The sequence below is a fragment of the Euleptes europaea genome, chromosome 1, assembly GCF_029931775.1.
Source record: "Euleptes europaea isolate rEulEur1 chromosome 1, rEulEur1.hap1, whole genome shotgun sequence".
NCBI classification, from domain to species: domain Eukaryota; kingdom Metazoa; phylum Chordata; class Lepidosauria; order Squamata; family Sphaerodactylidae; genus Euleptes; species Euleptes europaea.
This window is the reverse complement of record NC_079312.1, coordinates 85,329,743-85,342,293: the sequence shown is the minus strand read 5'-3', so window position 1 is coordinate 85,342,293 and position 12,551 is coordinate 85,329,743.

The following is a 12,551-nucleotide window of genomic DNA, read 5'->3' as shown; positions in this document are numbered from 1 at the left end:
CATAGGATTGCATACAATAATTTAATAGAATTAAAGGAAACAGGAGGATTGGGATTACCAGATTTGAGAATGTATTACCAAGCGGCGTGTTTCACCTGGATCAAAAACTGGATCTTCTTAGAGAATCCGAAGTTATTAGAATTAGAAGGATTCAATTTGCGATTCGGGTGGCACGCCTATTTATGGTATGAGAAGGAGAAAGTAAATAAAGATTTTAATTTTCATATTATTAGAAAAATTTTATTAAAAATATGGAATAAATACAAATTAGCTTTTGAAAGTAAAACTCCTGGTTGGATTAATCCTATAGAAGCATTTTGGAGAAGAGGTGCACACTTAAATTTGGATGGTAAGGTTTCTAGGGAAATGATAGAATTTAAAGATGGGAAGTGGTTACTGAAATCGAGAGAAGAACTTCAAATTAAAGACTGGTTTATGTATTATAAATTAAAGGATGTTTTTAATAAGGACAACAGGTTGGGTTATAATCAAACTAAATCTAACTTTGAGATTATATTAGCCAAGGGCAACAAGGGATTGATAGGTAGGGTTTATAAATTACTTATAGAAATAAACTTAGAACAGGAAAGGATTAAACCAGTGATGTTGAAATGGATGCGAGATTTGGGGCATAATATAGATCTGGAAATATGGGAAAAGTTATGGAAAAAAGAGTTTAAGTTTACCATCTCAAATGAAATAAGAGAAAATTTATATAAAATGTTTTATAGATGTATATAACTCCACTATTATTAAGCAAAATGAAAAAAGATGGTAAGGCCTCTTGTTGGAAGTGTGGTACGGATATAGGTACATTTATGCATGTTTGGTGGTTTTGTAAAAAAATTAGGAGGTTTTGGAGATTAGTTTTGAATGAAACAAATAATTTGATTAAGTCCAAAATTAAGAGAGATCCCGCTTTTTGTTTATTGGGTATTTCAAAACAAGATTTAGATCTAGGTGACAGAGTCATATGTCAATATAGTTTTGCTGCGGCAAGAATCATAATTGCTAAAAAATGGAAGCAAATAAATAAACCTTCAATTAAAGAGTGGAGAGAAAAACTATGGTTGTATATGCGGATGGCCAAACTTACAGCTTTTCTACATGATAAAGATATGGAGGATTTTAAATCTAGATGGTCAAAGGCCGCCGCATATTGGGATAAATCGGCAAAAACGGATTTTGAAACTGTACTTAACGAATTGTAGTATTATGTGATTCCTAATTAACTATAAGATGAGAATTTTTTTTTATGTAGTGTCATAACACCCCAACGGAAGTCCAATGGTGATGGGCACTGAGGTGGGGGTTGGGACTCAGGGCACTATGGAGATATATATTAAGAGAATGTATCTTTTAATTATTAGATAATTAGTGCTCTTTGTATTTCTGTTTGGTTGTTTTGTTTGTATTTTATGTTTTTTTTTCTTTTTTGTATGTTTTATTTAAAATTTAATAAAAAAATATAAAAAAAAAACATTTAGAAGAACTTCCTGATGGTGAGGGCTGTTTGATGGTGGAATGCACTGCCTCGGAGGGTGGTGGAGTCCCAGTCTTTGGAGGTCTTTAAGCTGGATGGCCGTCTGTCCAGAGTGCTTTGATTGTGGGATCCTGCATGGTGGGGGGAGGGTTGGGGTCACTGGGGATGTGGGGGGGAGGTAGTTGTTTTCCTGCATTGAGCAGGGGGTTGGACTAGATGACCCTGGTGGTCCCTTCCAACTCTATGATTCTATGATTCTACAGCCAGTAGCAGCATGAGAAGAGTTGGTGGGATTAGCCAATGCCGAAGATCATCACTGCTGCTGAATGGGTCCAAGTTGAGTGTCCCCAGTGCTTCTGGGCCATTCTAATGGGCCAGTCCACCCCTGTTTCCCTTCCTTTTCTCACAGTGCCTTGACCCCTATTTCTAATGTGGATGAGGCACTGTACATCAAGGCAACCTGGGAAAAGTCAGGCATCCCTGTCTAGACATGTTAGAAACAGTGTCTGAGGTGTGGTGGGATACAGACCTGTATCAGTGGCATACCTAGCCTTGCTGAAGCCAGCCCCAGCCCGGTCCTGAATGGTGTGGGGAGAGTGGGGAAATAAAAGCGGATACCAAGACAGTAAATACAAATGTGATGAAAATGAATTATTTGCAAAAACAAAAACAAAAACAAACAGGACTTTTTTTTCCTGCTTTATCTCCAGTGTCGATTTAGGGGCTTTTCTTCTGTAAGTGGAAATAGGTGGCTAGTATCAGTCTGGACTTAGCATGACCCAACATGCATTCAAAATGCAACCCACATTTATTGTAATACAGACAATTGGTGCTCAGTTAAAGTGGTGATCAAGAATACTATTGAATGAAAGGAAAGCTCTTTCTGATTCAAAAAGCAATGTAATTATATTTGAAGAACCCCAGAGAATCCCTATCTTAACTATTGCTAAGAGGGAACAATCTACTTTAAGGTCAGTTTCAGACAAACAATAATACACTTCTAGAACGATAATGAAAAAGTATGTGTATTATATTCCTTTGAGTGTTGCCTTTGTAATTTTGGATAGTTAGTATCTGATAATGATAGGACTTTTTCCCCATGCCACCGCAAATGCCCAAAAAAGTACAACAGCTATAAAAAAGTTTTTCTGGACTAAGGGAGGACGTTCAGTCATAGCTGCTGTCAAGCTATTTAAAGCTAAAACTCTTTCCCAAATGTTATATGGGGCGCCGCTTATTACCACAACAAATAACTCCATGATGGAGAAGATTCAATCTAAATTTTTGAGAACTGTCCTACAAGCCCCTCCCAGTGTCTCCAACACTGCAGTTCGAATGGAGACCGGGGAGGTTATAGTCAAAGCAAGGATATGGATTGCTTCGATCTCCTATTGGCTTAAAATAGCTTCAAGCCATAAAGGACTTGTTAGCCTAATCTTGCATGACACTTTTGTTTCTCCCTGGTTGAGAAACTTGAAGTATAAACTAGGCTTATGTGGTCTCTCAGAACAACTGCTCCTGTCTATGGATTATTTACAGGCCAGGGCCTTGATAAGGCAAAGAGTCCTAGATGTAAAAAGACAGCATGACATAAACAGAGTTAACAATGTGTGTTACAACCGAAGCACTCTTACCATCTTGGCCCCGATGTCCTATCTTACCCACTTGGATAACCCTGACCATAGGAGGGCCTTTACTCTGATGTAGGGCTGTCAATTCGGTTCGGCCCGAACTGAAAATCAGCCGAATTTCCCTTGATTCGGCGTTTTTTAGTTCGGGAGGAACCGAACTCAAAACTGGCGGGCAACCGGGGGGGCCCCGAATTCAGCGAGTTCGGGAGTTCGCGAATAAATTCGGCCAATTCGGGGCCGTCAGTAAGCAGCATAACCTTCAGTAAGCAGCATTCTCCTCCCCCGGCCAATCGGTGGCCAAGCTGGGTCTTCTTCTGGCCAATCAGTCAGGATTGAGTACTGGAGGAATCAGCTGATGTGCGGCCGGCCGGGGAAAGAGATAGAGAGAGGGAAATCCTCATGTGTGTGTGAGGGGGTGTTGTGCACATTCGCTCCTTTCCTTGGCTGCAGAGGGCGCATTTTTGGGTGTGCCGACCCCAAACTTTCAGCGGAGCATCAGACAAGGCTTCTTAAGATACCCCCCAAGTTTTGTAAACATTGGGTCAGGGGGTCCCGAGATATGGGCTCCACCCCCTTTTTCTTTCCATGGCTGCAGAGGGTGCATTTTTGGGTGTGCCGACCCCAAACTTTCAGCGGAGCATCAGACAAGGCTTATTAATATACCCCCCAAGTTTTGTAAACATTGGGTCAGGGGGTCCCGAGATATGGGCTCCACCCCTTTTTCCTCTCCCCCCTTTTCCATTTTCGTGGCTGCAGGGGGCGCTTTTTTGGGAGTGCAGCCCCCAAACTTTTATCATAGCTTCAGACAATCCCTCTTAAGAGACCACCCAAGTTTTGTAAAGATGGGTTCAGTGGGGGCTGAAATATCGGCTCCCCCCTTTTCTCTTTCCGTGGCTGCAGGGGGCGCATTTTTGGGTGTGCCGACCCCAAACTTTCAGCGGAGCTTCAGACAAGGCTTTTTAAGAGACCACCCAAGTTTTGTAAACATTGGGTCAGGGCCCCCCGAGACATGGGCTTTCCCCTTTTCCCTATTGGGATGAATGGATCACCCTCGAGAGATGCATACATATGGATCTTATATTGGATACAAATGGAATCATATTGGATTACCCAGCCTCCCAACCCCTCCTGCTGGAACAGAAGACAGCCACAGTAAGACCCCTTTGGGGGCTTTAATCTATAATTTTTCTTTTCTGTGTGTGTGTGGGGGGGAAAGCAGTCTGTGTGTGTATGTGGGGAGGGAGCAGTTTCTGTGGGGGGGGGAAGCCAAAGGGGGCTTTTGCCGGTTCTGCCTGGGGTGTGTGTTCCCCCTCCAGTCTCTCTCTCCCTGGTTTGAGGGGGGGCTTCATTTTTATTCTTCAGGTTTTTCCTCATTCATAAGATCAGTTAGGTTATTTTGATGCTTGCTCAAAACTGGTTTTCAAATGGTGACTTAAAGAATGCATCTGCCTGGTCCCAAGTCCAATGCAAAAGGAGAAATTCCACCCCCTCCTGCTCATTATGCATAGCTAGCTGCCTCTGTCCCTTTCCATGGTATGCAAACTCCCAGGTGTCAGGTGTTGCTTTGCACTGTTGCAAAGGTGTTGCATTGCGTGCTTGTGTTGCTTTGCAGTTGTATTGTTTTGCAAAATTCTTCACACCTGCCCCGCCCTTTGCATGTTTGCAAAGGTGTTGCTTTTCAGTTGTGTTGCTTTGCAAAGTTCTTAGCATCTGCCCCGCCCTTGCTCTCATCAGCTGTTTGTCGGGGCTGGGAGCTTTGTGCGTGGGCGGCAAGCTCTGCTGAGAGATGCACATTCAGGGTGGGGGGGGACCCCTTTCAGGGCCCATATCTCAGTCCCCCCTGACCCAATCTTTACAAAACTTGGGGAGTCTTTCAATATACGTCCTTTGAAGCTCTGCTGAAAGTTTGGGACCTCTAAGCCCAAAAATGCCCCCACAGAGCCGCGGAAAGGCACGATTGTGTTTTTAATGGCTTTATTCGGCCAAATTTTTTTCCCGAACTTTGAATTCCCGCCGAATTGAACGGATCCGAAGTGGGGGAGTTCGGACTTCGGCACGTACCGAACCCACAAGGGCCAAATTCAGCCGAATCCGAACTGTACCGAATTATTTTTTTTTGACAGCCCTACTCTGATGCATTGTAATGCTCTTCCTTCAGCTATATCGGAAGGGAGATATAAAAAGTTACCTCGATCATGTCATGTTTGACTGTAAAATCTATAGCAAGATACGTGAAACCATTTCCTCTGTAATAGATGGCTTCCCAGGGAGATCCAGAGTAATCCGCCTTTCTAACATGCTCTCAGATAAGGACCCGGAGCTAACCTTTAAAGTGGCCAAATTTGGATGGCGAGCTATGAAGACTAGGCGAGCTTGGGTTGCACTTAATGGATGAGCAATTTTTATTTATATTGACTGCAATTTTGTATCATATTTTATGTACCATATTTTAAAAATATGCTCTTAATGGCTCTCCTGTGAGTGAGCGACTATTTTTGTTAAATTGGTTCTTGTAGGTTATCCGGGCTGTGTAACCGTGGTCTTGGAATTTTCTTTCCTGACGTTTCGCCAGCAACTGTGGCAGGCATCTTCAGAGTAATAACACTGAAGGACAGTGTCTCTACTCTGAAGATGCCTGCCACAGTTGCTGGCGAAACGTCAGGAAAGAAAATTCCAAGACCACGGTTACACAGCCCGGATAACCCACAAGAACCAATGAACTCTGACCGTGAAAGCCTTCGACAATATTTTTGTTAAATATTTATTGGTGTATACAGTCGCCATACTGCTACTATGTATGTATATTTTTATCTTCTGGTCTTGGACCGTATTAAAGATTATGATGATTAGGGCTGTTGAAAAAAAAATTCGGTATAGTTCGGCTTCGGCAAAATTCGGCCCGTTTTTATTGGGGCTGTGTCGAAGTCCGAACTCCCCTGCTTTGGATCCCCAGAAATTCGGGGGGGATCCGGAGTTCGGGGGAAAATTCGCCCCCCCCGCGCGCCTTCAGGGGGATTCCCTGAAGGTGCACGGGGGCCCCTTTAAACAAGCCCCTCTGCGCTGTCTGCGCAGGCAGTGCAGAGGGTTTCCAGACCCCCCCCAGCCCTGCCGGGACTCCCGGCAGGGCTGGCGGGGGGCTGGCAAGACCCTCTGCGCTGTCTGCGCAGACAGCGCAGAGGGTCTTGCCAGTCCCCTGCCAGCCCTGCCGGGAGTCCCGGCAGGGCTGGGGGGGGGGGCTTTAAATAGATCTGTGCCTCCTGGCCTGGAGGCGCAGATCTATTTAAAGGGCCCGCCGCTCCCCGTTTTCCCCCCTTTTTGAGTTCGGTTCGTCCGAACCAAAAAACCGCCGAATTGCGGGAAATTCGGCTGTTTTCGGTTCGGACCGAACCGAATCAACAGCCCTAATGATGATGAGGATGATAGGACTTTTTACCATCTCACAGATTACAAATCAGCTTTGCAAGATGTGTGCAAGATTTCTAGCAGGAAAAAAGGATTTTTGTGTGTTGTGTGTGTATGTGTGTGTAAGATATTTTGGCACCATTTGAAACAATGAGCAGCCCATCCCATATGTCTTTTATATCTAATGTAATGCTCCCTCAAATCCTAATCCAGTGTCAAATTGTATAACATCCTTTACTAATACCCTGCCAGAAATTTTGTTAGTCTTTAAGGTGCTACTGGACTCTTGCTCTTTTTTATCCTTTGCTAATGTAATTAATGGTGGGCAACCTTGCTTCAGGGATGAGGCCTTGCTTTAGTGATGTAGCTGCAGCTGCAGCTTTAAAGACGGAGGACTGGGTAGGCACTGCAGCACTGACATGTACAGGCTAGCCAGTACATCTTGTCAGGAATTTCAGAGAAAGGTAAGTGTTCCCAAAGCAGCAGGACAATGTGAGGAATGCTGGTCAACTTGCTAATTGGGATGTGCTCTCCCGGAAGAAGGTGGCACAGTAGCCCTGTAAACACAACAGGTGCAGGGACAAACCAATGCATGTAAAGGGGGAGTGTGAGCAAGCACACTGGCCCCATTCTCCACTTGAGACAGGCCCCACTTGCTTCCCGTGCACACTCACCAGTATGTGGGCACAGCCCCATAAGTACAGAGGCTCTGTCCCTGTGATCAGGAATGCTATATTCAAACATCCCTGATCATGGGGACAACCTGTGTGTGCATAGTTTTACTACATTATTTACAATTTTGCATTTGGAAAGCATATGTGGGTTGGGGCAGACCAGTTCTCCTGTGCACATTGGATTATCCCTGTTTATGTCTTGCATATAGGGGATGACTGCCTTCCTCACACAGGCATTCCCCACATGCTGCTAACCATGCTTGTTTTGTTTTGAACAATATTGGATTAGCCAGTTACCATGGCAGTCGAGCACGTGCTTTTTTGAATCCCCTTCAAATTGGCTCAGAAAGGGGACCTTTTTGCCTGCTTCATGTTGTCTATGCAGCAGGTTAGAGCAGAACTAGAGATGGCAGAAATGGTGCTGGGAAGTGCTGTCAAGTTGCACCCAATTTATGACGACCACATAGAGTTTTCAAGGCAAGAGACATTGAAAGGTGGTTTGTGATTGCCTGCCTCTGTGTTATGGTTGCCGGGTCCCTCTTCACTACCGGCAGGAGGATTTTGGGGTGGACCCTGAGCAGGGTGGGGTTTGGGTAGGAGAGGGACTTCAATGCCATAGAGTCCAACTTTTCTCCAGGTGAACTGCTCTCCATCAGTGGGAGATCAATTGTAATAGCAGGAGTTCTCCAGCTAGTACCTGGAGGTTGGCAACCCTACTCTGCATAGTGACCCTCATGTACCTCAGTGTTCTCCCATCCAAATACTAACCAGTGCCAATCCTGCTTAAATTCTGAGAGATCAGAATTTATCTAATGAAATCAGGCTAGCTAGCTTGAGCCATCCAAAGCAGGGATGGCAGAGATAATGCAGGCCAATCACAGATAATCAGCATACACCCAGAGTCATCTACAGATGATGTTTCCCAGGTTCCCATCATTTACTTGAATGTCATGTTGGCTACATCACACTAGTTAGGCCCTGAGTTGTTTGAATGGTCTATCAAGGGGGGGAGGGGGAGGAGGTTTGGCGCCTCTTAGCACAGTGTCAATGTACAGGCTAAGATATACGAAGCTGATGGTAAAGCTGGTTAAGTTTGGAGCTAAGGTGGAGCTGTTCCAAACTTTTGGTAGTCAGTGGACTGCCTGTTACATGCAACCTGTTCTGAAAAGTTAGAACAAAGTTTTGATGGTCAGCTATTAATAAAGCCTAATCTAACTCATATATTTGTGTTTGGTATTTCATTGGTGCGGGGGGTACAATACCATATTACCATAAAAAAATGCAACCCAGAATCTGGACTGAAATTAATTAATGACTTACATCTGCACTTTTATTATTCCAAAAACTGTTAATGTGGAAGGATCCTCAATCTATTTCCTTCAAATGATAGCAATTCTCATGTCATTTGCTAAAAGTAAACAACTCAAAAATCAAAACCAGCAGTTGCTTAGAAATTGTGTAGTTTGGGGAATGTTGGTAGGCTCTAACTGACTCATGTCTTAAATCAGTATACTATGTTGCTCTCACAAAACTTGTCTCCTTGGGAAATAAAACCACAAAGTAATTTGGAAGCTCCATTTTTCACAAGTGCCATAAGATTAGTTATCTGATAATTTTGCAGATGCGTTTTTACTTTTTATTATGATATGTTATAGTACATATTCAATAGAGTTGCCAACCTCCAGGTAATAGCTGGAGATCTCCTGGCCACTTTGACAATTGGACTCTATGGCACTGAATTCCCTCCCCTCCCCAAACCCCGCCCTCCTCAGGCTCCACCCCATAAACCTTCCGCCAGTGGTGAAGAGGGACCTACCAGCCCTAATATTGAAATATACATTTCATGTCCTCTATAAATATCTCCTCACATTAATGTAGAAGAAGAAGAGAAGGTTTTTATACCTACCTTAAGGAGTCTCAAAGTGGCTTACAATTGCCTTCCGTTTCTCTCCCCACAACAGGCATCTTGTGAGGCAAGTGGGGCTGAGAGAGTTCTGAGAGAATTGTGACTGGCCCAAGGTAATCCAGCAGGCTTCATGTTGAGGAGTGGGGAATCAAACCCAGTTCTCCAGATTAGAGTCTGCTCAACTGCCACACCACACTGGCTCTCCATAAGTACAAATATGTATGCATGATCTTTTTTATCACTGACCTTTCTTGTGATCAGTTTGGCGATGAAACTCTTCTCTGCAACCCTGCTCCTGCAGACCTTTTATTTATTTATTTTTTCATTTGCATATGTTCCATCTTTGTGCTATGAGCTTACAAAGCATTTTTACAACACACCGCAAGAATAAAATAAGAACAGAAAAGTCAGGAGGTAAAACTGGTGGCAGAAATTCAGGCAAACTTTCTAATAACCTGGAAAACCAAAAGTGGAAGTTGAATACACAAGGGGAGGAGTTTAGTGGATGAAGCAACACTACTGAAAGATGCTTTCAGCAGTAACCACCCACCTCACAACCTCCTATTAATACCTTATCAATCAGGTTAACATGAAAGTAAGCGATCCATCAGACAGTGGTTTATATAGGTCAAAAACCGCACTCTGAATGGGACTATCTGGTAAACATTTTTGTATTTTAAACTGTACTGGGTGCTAAACTTAAAATGCATCCGATCTTGCTCATTTCACTCAATTTCCTAATCTCCTTTCCCTTAATTCTAAAACAGTGTCCATTTGAGAAAACATCCCCTTAGCATTTTCAAGTTGCTTTTTACTGAAGCTTGTGGAAGAGGAATGCATTTCCTTTTATTCGTACATAGCGTGTTGATATTCTCGTCATACATTTGTGTGACATTGTAACTGAGAAAGGGGCAGAAAATTAATTCTTTCTCACAGTAATTTAAACTGTTATCTGGTCCTCCTTATATGATGCCATTAAGTTTCATTACAATTTCAGTTCTTTCTTCAAATCATTAAGTCACCAAGACAGTCAAAGCTAATGAAGTGACTTGCTCTTCTGCTAGCTCTTTCACTGCATGCTGACATTTGGAATCGATTGGGGATATGCGTAAAGGCAGAAGGGGGAGAATTAACTGTGATCAAGCAGTAGTAGCATATATGACTACAACTTGTCATCTTGTAAGGGGGGAGCTGTCATTCCTTGCAGGCTTGTATTTGTACAGTGGGGAGACCTTGAGGGGGCGGGGCTGTGTGGCAGCGTGTGTGTGTGGGGGGGAGGGTTGCAGCTGCTGACAGGCAGGTGGTGGTGGTGTGATTCCCAGTGTATTTTTTTTAGAACGCAATTTATAATGTGGCCTGCGGGTGGTTTCAAAAGCAAGTGCTTAACATGCCAGCATCCTGGCTGTAGATGGCTGAAGTTTCCCCCAAACAAGTGGTGTTTTTTTTTTACTAGGGAGAGGTTGTTGTTGGAGCATGCTTTTATAGCCTGCAGACTCTCTCCCCCTTCAGCTTTTTCCCAATCCTGAAGAGATCTGGTCTTCATTAGTGATGTTCTACTTCAGAACAGTAGATCTGTGTAATTCTATGAGACTTTCCTGTTATTTTGCAATTCTAGCTGCCCTTTGGGATGCCTTGAATATGTCAAGCCACATGTTCACAGTGGAAACCAGTTTTTACAGGTGCAGCATAGTGACAGTTATACTTTCACTGTAAATGATAGTAAAGCTGATCAACTGTACAAGAGGATGAAAGGAAGAAGAGGAGCTTCATTGGGATAAAATCTCTGGGTGACATTTTGTCAATACTAGCCAAGAGATTAGTATAAGAGTGCTAGTATTCACGCTCTGATGAGTTGCTCTGGGAAAAGTTGTCAAAGCCATCAAAAGCCATACTTAAATGCCACATGGAATGCACTTTCAATCACTCCATGTGACTGGTGAATCCACAATGTCAGCTGTTTCTGTGTACCCTACCGGCTTGCTATGTACATGAAGGGATTTTATCCACAGTGATCTTTTTTTAAAAAGTGGTGTTTAACAGAGAAAACTGTCCAATCCATGTGGCAAACCAGTGAACACAGATGGTATGGTTTGTAGAAACGACTGCCCTGAGAAGCACATGAAAGGTGGCTCCACAGTAGCTATATTGCATGCATTCACTCTGGACTTCTGCCTTCACGTGATGATAAAAGCAGTCTTTGGCCTAATCAGTGAACGTACTATAAGCCAGGCTCCCAATCAACTCTGAAGTTAAAGATGTAAGTATCCAGAACAGGATCAGGGTGAAGGTCTCCAATGACATGCTTTATGCCTGCACCCCACAATGAAAACACAATACACAGTTATGGATTAACTTGGTTTCATTAAAGGCTGATCCATAGGATCTTATTTATTATAAATCTATTTCTTGCTTCCCCAGGGCAGGTCATCACTAATGGGCTGCCTCTTTAGGCTGCCTGCATATAGGCAAACTGACTCTGACTCAAAGCTCAGTACATCCTCTGCACTAACCCTCACCTTCCATCATCTGGACCCGATCTTGTGCAATGTGGTGCCAAGTTGTACATGCTTCCCCCCCACCAATGGCCAGTCATGGTAAATGTGCCTCATCTTCATCTACTCTCATGGGTGTCTGTGTTAGAACTAAGCATATCTCATGGTGAACTGTACATCAGGTGTACAAAAACAAGAGGTGTATACAGGGAAAAGCAAATGGAAAACTAGTCAGATCGGGATATAGGTGCTACCCTTCTTTCTAATCTGTTAAATAGTATATCCTTGCTTGTCCCCAGAACTCCCAGATTTGCTTGCTGATTCTTCCCACTCTTTTCCTGTCAGTCATGTAGTTGGAAACATAGAACTTCTCCTTTTGTATCTAGCAATGTAACTTCCGACTCCCGACTCCCGACATTACTACGTAATTCTCTTTAAGTGGCCATGCCTTCAGCATGGTTCTTTTTGAACAAAAACTCACTCTGCTAACATCTGTAAAAGGCATAATCAAATGCTACAAATACTGTTATATCTCTACCTGTGTTGTTCTAAATACATATTTCTGGGGCTATATCGATGAAGAGCTGGCCACTTTAGTCACACATCGAACGTGTGGGATAAATTTCCATTTAGGTTGGCTTCTCAACAGATTCAATGCTGAAGTGGCAAAGTAGTCAAGCGAGCAACTTACTAGAAGCTCAGCTTCAAAGTGACTGGTACTACAAACATCAAAGTAATCATACAAGGCAATATGCTAAATTGAGACCTGGCGACCTGGAGAAGTAGGGTTGCCAACCTCCAGGAGGGGCCTGGTCTCCAGCCTACTCTGGTGATGGCCAATGTGATGTAGTGGTTAATAGTGTCAAACTAGTATCTGGGTGACCAGGTTTGAATCCCCACTCATGCCATGCAATTTGTTGGGTGACCTTGGGCCAAATATCTTGCCACTTCCCATGCAATCCT